Here is a 12,426-nt window from a genome sequence, read left to right as displayed (position 1 = left end):
TAGTTTCTTTTAATGGAGCATGGTATAGTGGGTACTCCTGGATCTCCAAGTTTCTTTGGTATTCCACCCTTAAAGTTATAAATAGCAAGCATGGTGGAAATTTCAGCTTCCGGTATCTTTCTTTTATTAGTAACAATTTCTTTCACGTACTTAGCATAAGGATTCATTTTGAGCATATCAGTTAATCGCATACGCAAAAAGTAGGTCTAATCATTTCAGCAAAGCGCTCAAAATCCTCATCATCCTTTTTCTTTGATGGTTTGGGAGGAAAAGGCAAGGGTTTTTGAACCCATGGTTCTCTTTCTTTACCATGTTTCCTAGCAACAAAGTCTCTCTTATCATAACGTTGATTCTTTGATTGTGGGTTATCAAGATCAACAACAGGTTCAATTTCTATATCATTATCATTGCTAGGCTGAGCATCATCATGAACATTATCATTAGCATTATCACTAGTTTCAGGTTCATTACCAGATTGTGTTTCAGCATCAGAAATAGAAATATCATTTGGATTCTCAGGTGTTTCAGCAATAGGTTCACTAGAAGCATGCAAAGTCCTATCATTTTTCTTTTTCTTCCTTTTAGAAGGACTAGGTGCATCTATATTATTTCTCCAAGAATCTTGCTCAATTCTCTTAGGGTGGCCTTCAGGATACGAAGGTTCCTGAGTCATTTTACCAGTTCTAGTAGCCACTCTAACAGCATAGTCCTTATTCTTACGATTCAATTCATTGAGCAAATCATTTTGAGCTTTAAGTACTTGCTCTACTTGAGTGGTAACCATAGAAGCATGTTTACTAATAAGTTTAAGTTCACCTTTGACATTAGCCATATAATCACCCAAGTGTTCAAGCATATCAGCACTGCGTTTTAATTCTCTACCAAAGTAAGCATTGAAGTCTTCTTGCCTAACCATAAATTTATCAAACTCATCTAAGCATGGGCTAGCAAACTTAGTAAATGGGATTTCAGCTTTATCATATCCATAGAGAGAATTTACCTTTACTACCTGTGTCGGGTTATCAAGACGATGTGTTTCTTCAATAGGTGATGGATTAAAACCATATATTTCTTCAACAGACGGTAAATTAAGACCATGTATTTCTTCAATAGGAGGTAAATTCTTAACATCTTCAGCTTTAATACCCTTTCCTTTCATGGATTTCTTTGCCTCTTGCATATCTTTAGGACTAAGAAGTAGAACACCTCTTTTCTTCAGAGTTGGTTTAGGAATAGGCTCAGGAGTTGGCTCAGGAAGTGTCCAATTATTTTCATCTGTAAACATATTATTCAATAGAATTTCAGCTTCATCCGGTGTTCTTTCCCTGAAAACAGAACCAGCACAACTATCCAGGTAATCTCTGGAAGCATCGGTTAGTCCATTATAAAAGATATCAAGTATTTCATTTTTCTTAAGAGGATGATCAGGCAAAGCATTAATAATTGGAGAAGCCTCCCCCAAGCTTGTGGGAGACTCTCTTCTTCAATTTGCACAAAATTATATATATCCCTTAAGGCAGCTTGTTTCTTATGAGCAGGGAAATATTTAACAGAGAAGTAATAAATCATATCCCGGGGACTACGCACACAACCAGGATCAAGAGAATTAAACCATATCTTAGCATCACCCTTTAATGAGAACAGAAATATTTTAAGGATATAAAAGTAGCGAGTTCTCTCATCATTAGTGAACAGGGTGGCTATATCATTTAATTTAGTAAGATGTGCCACAACGGTTTCAGATTAATAGCCATAAAAAGGATCAGATTCAACCAAAGTAATTATCTCAGGATCAATATAGCATTCATAATCTTTATCAGTAACAAAGATAGGTGAAGTAGCATAAGCAGGATCATATTTCATTCTAGCATTCAGAGTTTTTTGTTTAAGCTTAGCTAATAATTTCTTAAGATCACTTCTATCATTGCAAGCAAGGAAATCTCTTTTAGTTTCTTCATCCATAACATAGCCCTCAGGCACAACAGGTAATTCATATTTATTAGGAGAGCCTTCATAATCACTTTCATCAGTATTATCAGTTTCAATAATTTCATTCTCTCTAGCCCTAGCAAGTTGTTCATCAAGAAATTCACCAAGTGGCACAGTTGTATCAAGCATAGAAGTAGTTTCATCATAAGTATCATGCATAGCAGAAGTGGCATCACCAATAACATGCGACATATCAGAATCAATAGCAGAAGCAGGTTTAGGTGTCGTAAGCTTAGTCAAAACAGAAGGTGAATCAAGTGCAGAGCTAGATGGCAGTTCCTTACCTCCCCTCGTAGTTGAGGGATAAATCTTGGTTTTTGGATCTCTCAAGTTCTTCATAATGATAAGAAGATATAAATCCCAAGTGACTCAAAGAATAGAGCTATGCTCCCCGGAAACTGCGCTAGAAAATAGTCTTGATAACCCACAAGTATAGGGGATCGCAACAGTTTTCGAGGGTAGAGTATTCAACCCAAATTTATTGATTCGACACAAGGGGAGCCAAACAATATTCTCAAGTATTAGCAGCTGAGTTATCAATTCAACCACACCTGGAAACTTAATATCTGCAGCAAAGTATTTAGTAGAAAAGTAATATGATAGTAGTGGTAACGATAGCAAAAGTAACGGTAGCAAAAGTAATGTTTTTGGTATTTTGTAGTGATGATAACAATAGCAACAGAAAAGTAAATAAGCGAAGAACAATATATGGAAAGCTTGTAGGAAATGGATCGGTGATAGAGAATTATGCCGGATGTGGTTCATCATGTAACAGTCATAACCTAGGGTGACACAGAACTAGCTCCAATTCATCAATGTAATGTAGGCATGTATTCTGAATATAGTCATACGTGCTTATGGAAAAGAACTTGCATGACATCTTTTGTCCTACCCTCCCGTGACAGCGGGGTCCTAGCAGAAACTAAGGGATATTAAGGCCTCCTTTTAATAGAGTACCGGACCAAAGCATTAACACATAGTGAATACATTAACTCCTCAAACTATGGTCATCACCGGAAGTGGTCCCGATTATTGTCACTTCGGGGTTGCCGGATCATAACACATAGTAGGTGACTATAGACTTGCAAGATAGGATCAAGAACTCTCATATATTCATGAAAACATAATAGGTTCAGATCTGAAATCATGGCACTTGGGCCCTATGTAACACCCGGATGTAACTTTCCTAATTTGTACTCCAACTCTTGCCGTTTCCGGCATTAAGTTAATTTATTTCCTCGGGTTCGGGTTCTTTGTCTCCGTGTGTTGTTGTCGTTGCCATGCATCTCATATCATGTCATCATGTGCATTGCATCTGCATACGTGTTCATCTCATGCATTCGAGCATTTTCCCCGTTGTCCGTTTTGCATTCCGGCGCTTCGTTCTCCTCCGGTGGTCATTTCTAGCTTTCTTTCGTGTGTGGGGATTAAACATTTCCGGATTGGACCGAGACTTGCCAAGCGGCCATGGTTTACTACCGGTAGACCGCCTGTCAAGTTTCGTATCATTTGGACTTCGTTTGATACTCCAACGGTTAACCGAGGGACCGAAAAGGCCTCATGCGTGTTGCAGCCCAACACCCCTCCAATTTGGCCCAAAACCCACCTAAGTCTTCTCCATCATCTAGATCGTTCGATCACGATCGCGTGGGCGAAAACTGCACCTCATTTGGACTCCCCTAGCTCCCCCTATGTCTATATTTACACCCCCCCCCCATTCCAAATTCGCGGATCCTCTCCCCCTAACCCTAAAAAAATCTCCCCGCCACCGCCGGACATGTCTGCCGCCTAACCAGACATGTCCGGCCGCCACAGCCGCCCAATCGCGCGCCGCCACGTGGGGGCGTGACCACTTCACCGCGCCGCCACCCGCGCGGGCCCGCCAGGCCCGAGCCGGGCCCCCGCGGCCCAGTCGCTCCCGCCGCCGCCCGGGTCGTCTCCCTCCTCCGCCCGACCGCCCGGGCCGCCTTGCGCCGGCGATGCTCTGCCGCGCCGCTACCTTGCTTCTCCCCGCCGGCCTCGCGCTACCCCGCGGCCACCGCAGCTCCGGGCGCCGCACAGGCCTCGCCCGCGCCGCCCTAGGCCTCCACCAGCCACCGTCGTCACCAGATCCGGCCGGCCGGCCTCCTCCAGCGAGCTCCGGCCTCCTCCCCGACGAGTTCCGGCGAGCAGCCCGTCGATCCTCGAGAAGCGCGCCCCGATCCAGATCTGCTACAGTGAAACCCTAGGTGGTTTTTTTCTCCAAGTCTTGAAATTTTCAGTTCAAGTGCCCCTGTTCTTAGCCCCGTAACTTTGCATCCGTAGCTCCGATTCATGCATATAGCATATCAAAATGTTCATATCAGAGAGTACATCATTGCATTCCATTCCATCATTTTCATTTGAGTTCATATTGATGCCCGAAATGCTGTTAGAAGAGGGCTACTTGAGTTAATTGTCAGATCTGCTACTCCATTTAGGTTTTTGTCATTTTTGCCATGATTAATGTGTGCATGATATGCCCTGATGCTCTACATATGTGTTGTTAAGGGTTTTTTCATCTTTCCAGAGGTGCAGCCCATGTATTTTTGTGATGTGTGTGTGGACTAGTGCAAGATTGCAAAGTGGTGCACTTGCTAATTCTGTTTTCAGGGACTTAGAAATTCCACTAAGTCCTTGATCTGTTTATCTCATATGCTCATATGTTCATGTTGTTTCCTAGTGATCCGTGCCTCTTTTAAGGATGATTAGTAAGGATGTTTTGTTAATATTGTAGTGCTCTTACCATCCATGTATTTGTTTTCAATTATGGAGCACCCTAGCTTGAGTCAATCGAGCTCTACTTTTGCTACTTTGTGAATCTGGGCAGATTGTCAACTTGTTTGCAATTTTGCCGATGATGTTGTAGTTGATCCGTGCATGCTATGCTATTGTTCTTGCCATGTCTAGCTTTCTTTTTGTGCCTTCTTTATGGGTGTATGCTTGTCTTTCCATGACTTGCAACATAGTGAGTGCATCGAGCTCGTAAATATGCCTACTTGATATCTGTTTCAGCATGCTCCAGTTTTCACTAAGTCTGAAAACTGATTGTGTTTTTGCTATGTTCTCATGCTTGCAATTGTATTTTCTGATTCCTTTTGGCTCAAGGTCACTAAGGGACTTTTGTTAAGCTCTTTGAGTAGCTCCATGCCATGCTTTACTTTGCCATGTGCAGATCCTGTAGCATGTAGTTTTGTGGCTCCGAAGAGGGCTACCTGATCTGAAATTCCAGACAAGTGTTAATTTCACTAAGTCTGAGATCTGTTTGAAATATGCATTTTTGCCATGCCTGTTTGAACCTGTTAATGGATGAATTGGCCGTAGCTCAGTGCTAGACTTTTGTTAAGCATCTTGAATGCATCCCTGCCATGTATTTTTTTGTCATGTTTGGGTGCTGTAGCATGTTCATTTCGTTGCATTTAGATGCCTACTTGCTGTAAATCGCAGACCGGTGTCATTTTTGAATCGCTTGCCATTTCCAAATCGTAACTCCAATTCCGGCGTTCTTTATATCATTTTCAAGCGATTTCATATCATATTTCCAGTGGCACACTTGGATTTCCAAGTTGAGGCCAGGTTCATGCATTTCCTGTCATATCTTCCATTTGGCATCCCGCATCGTATCCCGCATAGCATATCATCATTGCATCATATTGCTTGATCCTTGCACGTGGTTGATTGTATCCTTGTTGCTTGTTTGTCTTGTTTGGGTAGAGCCGGGAGACGAGTTCGCTAATGAGGAGCCTATTGAGTTTGCTTTCGAGGATCCAGTCAACTCTGACAACTGTGCAGGCAAGATGATCATACCCTCGAAATCACTACTATCTTTGCTATGCTGGTTTGCTCGCTCTTTTGCTATGCCATTGCTATGATGCCTACCACTTGCTTTCAAGCCTCCCAAATTGCCATGTCAAACCTCTAACCCACCATGTCCTAGCAAACCGTTGATTGGCTATGTTACCGCTTTGCTCAGCCCCTCTTATAGCGTTGCCAGTTGCAGGTGAAGTTTGGAGCCTGTTCCTTGTTGGAACATTTATTTACTTGTTGGGATATCATTATATTATCTTGTTATTTTAATGCATCTATATACTTGGTAAAGGATGGAAGGCTCGGCCTCTCGCCTAGTGTTTTGTTCCACTCTTCCCGCCCTAGTTTCCGTCATATCGGTGTTATGTTCCCGGATTTTGCGTTCCTTACGCGGTTGGGTTATAATGGGAACCCCTTGATACTTCGCCTTGATTAAAGCTTTTCCAGCAATGCCCAACCTTGGTTTTACCATTCGCCACCTAGCCTCTTTTTCCCTTGGGTTTCCGGAGCCCGAGGGTCATCTTATTTTAAACCCCCCCGGGCCAGTGCTCCTCTGAGTGTTGGTCCAAACTAGAGTGCTGTGCAGCGCCCCCTCGGGGAAACTCGAGGTTTGGTTTTAGTTGTATGGAGCGCTCATCTGAGTGTGCCCTGAGAACGAGATATGTGCAGCTCCTATCGGGATTTGTCGGCACATTCGGGCGGTGTTGCTGGTCTTGTTTTAACCTGTCGGAGTGTCTTGAATTTCCGAGATACCGAGTCTGATCGGAACGTCTTGGGAGGAGGTCTATTCCTTCGTTGACCGTGAGAGCTTGTTATGGGCTAAGTTGGGACTCCCCTGCAGGGATTTGAACTTTCGAAAGCCGTGCCCGCGGTTATGGGCAGATGGGAATTTGTTAATGTCCAGTTGTAGATAACTTGAACCTTAATTTAATTAAAATGAATCAACTGAGTGTGTTACCGTGATGGCCTCTTCTCGGCGGAGTCCGGGAAGTGGACACGGTGTTGGAGTAATGTTTGCGCAGGTTGCTCTCTAGTTTCTCGCTCGCGCTTTGCCTTCTCTTCTCGCTCTCTTTTGCGAATAAGTTAGCCACCATATTTTTGCTAGTCGCTTGCTGCAGCTCCACATATACTTTACCTTGCCTTACCTATAAGCTTAAATAGTCTTGACCGCGAGGGTGCGAGATTGCTGAGTCCCTGTGGCTCACAGATTACTATTACACCAGATGCAGGGCCTGATGATTCCGCTCCAGGAGACGCACTTGAGCTCAAGTGGGAGTTCGACGAGGACTCTCAACGTTACTATGTTTCCTTTCCCGATGATCAGTAGTGGTGCCCAATTGGGGGTGATTGGGACCGTGTCGCTTGTTGGGTTATCTTTTATTTTGGCGCCGTAGTCGGGCCATGAGTGTTTGGATGATGTAATGTTATTTATGTACTTGATTGATGTGGCGAGTGTAAGCCAACTATGTTATCTCCCCTTTCATTATTATATTACATGGGATGTTGTGAAGATTGCCTAACTTGCGACATATGCCTTCAATGCGATTGTGCCTCTAAGTCGTGCCTCGACATGTGGGACATATAGTCGCATCGAGGGTGTGACACCCTAGTGACAAGCATTAAGCATAGCAAAGTCATAGCAACATCAATCTCAGAACATAGTGGATACTAGGGATCAAACCCTAACAAAACTAACTCGATTACATGATAAATCTCATCCAATCCATCACCGTCTAGCAAGCCTACGATGGAATTAATCACGCACGATTGTGAGCATCATGAAATTGGTGATGGAGGATGGTTGATGATGACGATGGCAACAGATTCCCCTCTCCGGAGCCCCGAACGGACTCCACATCAGCCCTCCCGAGAGAGTTTAGGGCTTGGCGGCAGCTCCGTATCGTAAAACGCAATGAATCTTTCTCCTTGATTTTTTATTTCTCCGAACACGAATATATAGAGTTGGAGTTGAGGTCGGAGGAGCTCCAGGGGGCCCACGAGGTAGGGGGGCGCGCCCCCCACCCTCGTGGCTAGGGTGTGGGCCCCCTGGCCTTGATCTTTTGCTGGTATTTTTTTTATTATTTCCAAAAATACGCTCCATGGAGTTTCAGGTCATTCCAAGAACTTTTGTTTCTGCACATAAATAACACCATGGCAATTCTGCTGAAAACAGCGTCAGTCCGGGTTAGTTCCATTCAAATCATGCAAGTTAGAGTCCAAAACAAGGGCAAAAGTGTTTGGAAAAGTAGATATGACGGAGACGTATCAGACGGCGCCGAGGCAGCACGTCCCTATCTGCGGTACACGCCGTTCTCTCTGACCAAGCTCCAGCGTGGTAGGGCCTACGCCACCTGCTCCTGCTCGCTGCCGCAGTATGGGCAGATTCCGCCCGCCGCCGCTCACCTAGTTACATCCCGACGACCTCCAGGTATCCCCTCCGGCCTTGCTCCACTGCCCATCTTCCCATGTTGCTGCATGTGGATCTTCCATAGTTCTTTGCCCAAAACGTAGCTCGCCCGGTGTACTTTCCATATTGCAATCTCGTCCTCACACCGTTTTAGACAAACACAACCGTGTTGTTATCTTCCCTTAGGACAAGGAATATGCTTCTTTTTTGTCGTCGCATGTGTCATCAACTGTTATTGGCCAGTAATTGTTTCCTTTCTACCTCTTGTTTGCAAACAGGGCTATCCATTTCACCTCGTTGCTATTACGACCTTTTGGTGAATTGCACAAATCACTTTTTTCTTAAGAGTGTTTTTGTGCAGTTCTGCCAAAATGTCACACGGGCAACGTCTCTACATTTCATTGCGACTGCACAAAGGGAGATTGGTTTTGCTCTATCCTCCTCATCCAACTCCGAGCCTAATCTTCTCCAACTAGTTAGTCTTAAGAGAGACTGCAAAGGTGACCGGCTTCTATTTGTGTGTTTATTGTTTCATCAGCAGTCCTCTATTATCGTAATCACACTTAATATCTTTGGAACAGGGACGCTCAGCTCTATTTTAGTGGAACTGCACAAAATGATCAGAATGTTGCATGCTCCAGACAGCTAATTTTTTCCCAACGTGCCTTGTTGATTTAGACAGAGCTGGGGCGACGTTGCTGCCAATGAAAGCATGGATCAATTTTAATTTAACACCTTCTCACAACTTTGTCTTCAGTTGTGATGTAAATATTAGCTCTGATTAGCAAGGAAGTTAGTTTTTTATTGTTTCCGAAAGAGCATCGATGGCAAGACACACGAAACAAAAGTTGAAAGCTCACACCATTGTACAATTTCATGTCGCTGGAAAATTATTTGTATAGTACGTCAATTATGTAAACAAATGCTGGAAGCTTGATAGCATTGCCAGAAGCCTCTTCGGCATCCGGGTCCATGTGCCATGCACAAAATTATACTCGTTCGTTCCTAAATATTTGTCTTTTTACAAGTTTCAAATGGGCATATTTTAGAGTGTAGATTCACTCATTTTGCTTCATATGTTTACTCCCTCCGTTCCTAAATATTTATCTTTCTACAGATTTCAACAAGTGACTACATACGGAGCAAAATGAGTGAATCTACACTCTAAAATATGTCTATATACTTTCATATGTAGTAGTCCATTTGATTCTCTAAAAAGATAAATATTTGAGTAGTCACTCGTTGAAATCTCTAGAAAGACAAATACTCCGGAGTATATTTAAGAACCGAGGGGGTAGTGCACAGCCGCATGGGAGACTCAGACCGGTCGTTGCGCCGCATTAATAGTGAGTAATGACCAGTCAAATCATAAGCCCCACCTTTCCCACTGTAAGTTGCTCGGAAGAAGCAACCATCAATACGCTCTTCTTTGAATCCGCTCATACTACTCCATCCGTCACTGTTTATAGAGCGCGCTTCAGAAAAAGAGAAAATCTCTGGGACCAAGGCGACTAGCGATTGGCCTGAAAAATAGCATTGGTAGTTATAGCACGGCGTCTATTACTAGAGGAAATAATGCGTACACACATGCATGCAGTGCTTCCACCCCGGGTACACACATGCATGCACGTACTCCACTCCGTAGTACTACATCGAGAGAAAATTGCGGACCACGCCCTAGTTAATTGAGCATTAAACCAAACGCGTCTAAAGTCTCTCTGGTGGTGGAAATGCATTGAGAGAAATACATCATAAAGAAGCGCCCCTGTAAACTGTGACGGAGGGAGGAGTAGTATGAAGGTGCAAAACCAAGTATGCATATGGCCAGTCGGTCAACGCACCTCCTCCTGGCATATCACTGACATGTGGGACCGGAGTGTGAGCAAACCAATCTCAATTGACAGCAAAATGGCCAACCCGCCGTTCCTTGAGAGAGACGAGGAGCGAGAACACACAGACGGGCTCGCACGGAGGCCAAGATATATTCGAGCATGGTTGATGGATATCATCATTACATGTTGGGCTACCGTTTTCCGCCCTTCTCCGGAATAAATGTGTACTTTATCAGAGATTAAAAAAAGAGTATAGAGGCTCCACCATGCGGTTCTAGTAGTAGTACTACTCGTACTACTAAACCTTGCGCTTGGCTCTTCGCCTCTTCGTGAAGTCGAACAATGATGGTACTCCGCATGTTCGGTACTACAGTGTATGCCTCTGGCAATCTAACACCAAATAAACTGATGCATGTCCACCGCCTGGGCGAGGGTACGTTGCATTAGTCAAAAGGCGTAAGCGAGCTTCACCTTGTCCTGCAAGCTTCTCCTCGTTCTACGAGTTGACGGGACACACCAACAAGTAGTGCTAGTCCATACTCCCTCCTTTCCGGTTAATATGGCTTAATCTTTTTTGCGGGTAAATGAGAGAGCTTTATTCATATATAAGCATTCTTAGGACGATCAGCCAAGACACTGGTCACTAGGAAGCGAGGTACCCCACAAAAAAAGAAGTAGGAAGCGTGGTGTTTCATCAAGCCAGCTCTCGGCCACATTCAAAGTGCGGCAAGCACGGTTCGCACAAAGATGCGCCGCAAGGTTTGCTGACCTGTTTACATGCTGAATAACAAAAAAAGAGGAAATATTACCGAGCGCTCCTATTTGTAACAGGATATGAGCCATAATTAAGCGAGAATTGTGGCGAGTGTTCCATGCAATCAACTTCCATTATCACATGCGAAAACCCTCGAAGAGAACCAAACGTGTTGAAGATTGCTTTATCACATTTTAAAAATATAATAAGAGTGCAGACGCTCCTCCATCCGGTTCCTAGTACTACCTCTATATACTATAGTAGTAGTACTAGTACTAGTAAACTTTGCGCTTGGTTGTTCGCCTCTTCGGGAAGTGCAACAATAATAGTACTACTAGTATAGTGTATGCTTCTGGCAATCTAACACTGAATTAACTGTTGCACGTCCACCGCCTGAGCGAAGGATAGCTTGCATTAGTCAAAAGTTTCTCCTTGTCCTGCGAGCCACCGTGCGCAAGCTTCTCCCGTCCTGCAAGCTTCTCCTCGTTCGGCAAGTTGATGGGACACAGCAAAGTAATGCTAGTCCATACTGTCTCCTCTTCGGTTAATATGGCTTAATTTCAAACGAGATAAGTACACTATCTGTCACTGTATATTTGTAAAAATACGGTCAGTGGACATCATAATACGCTCATTGCGCTCAATATATACATTTTCCGGTGTTTATACGGTCACTAGCTCACCCTGGCTGAGTATGTGTGTGCATGCACGTGTAGGTTGAGCACTTGAGCGTGACCGTGTGTGTTCCGTCGTGTGCTCGGACATGCATGCATTAGGGCGTCGCACGCATTTTTGCATCCATGTGTACGTGTGACTGTTGCATACACGTAGGGGGAGTACGTATAGGGGCCACTAAAGGAGCAGTCAAATGCACAGTAAGTTAGTCGGAAGAAGCAACCATCATTTCACTCTTCAATGACACGTACGCAATATAAAATGGTTGATATGGAGAGAAAAAGAAAACCACGATATATACACTAGCAGGAGCCTAAGCTACAAGCCTGCTTGCTTGGGTTGCTCTCTTCACAAGCATAGAACGACGGTGGCCACACCGCTGGTCACATATCCGGCCTGATCCCGCAGCTGGGGGAAGGGAACAATGTTGTGCGTAGATGCGGTCGACATCGGCGAGGGAGAAAATCTACAGTCGGTGCGTCCCAATAGGGGGTCACCGCGGTATGGGCTGATGCCGCGTCCCAACCGCCCTTCTAGCTACAGCCCGACGTCCCAGGTAGTCCATCTTCCTTTTGGAGCGGGCTTGCTCCACTGCCGCAGCTCCATCTCCATGTCGCTTTGTTGGTCGAAAAGGAATGAAAATGGAGTGGAAAGTTTCCGTTTTTCCGAAGAAAAAATGGAAACGGAGAGAAACCAACGTTTCGTTTCGTTGGATCGCGCCATCGAGCAAAACCAATGTTTAAATCACGTCCTCGCGTTCGTGTCTCACCCTCCTCCAGGGCTCGACCCCACACGGTCGCTCGGCATGCCACTCACCGCAAACCGAGTATACGATAACTTTCCCGCCTACTTGTCAATGGATCGCGCCATGGAGTACTAGTACTACTGGAAGAGATTGACGAGTTGGGGAGGACAGCTAGCTATAGCACGGACTCCCAAGAACT

Source organism: Triticum urartu, chromosome 2A (genome assembly GCF_056163025.1).
Source record: "Triticum urartu cultivar PI428250 chromosome 2A, HENAU_Tu73, whole genome shotgun sequence".
NCBI lineage: Eukaryota > Viridiplantae > Streptophyta > Magnoliopsida > Poales > Poaceae > Triticum > Triticum urartu.
Note: the sequence above shows the minus strand (reverse complement) of the source record.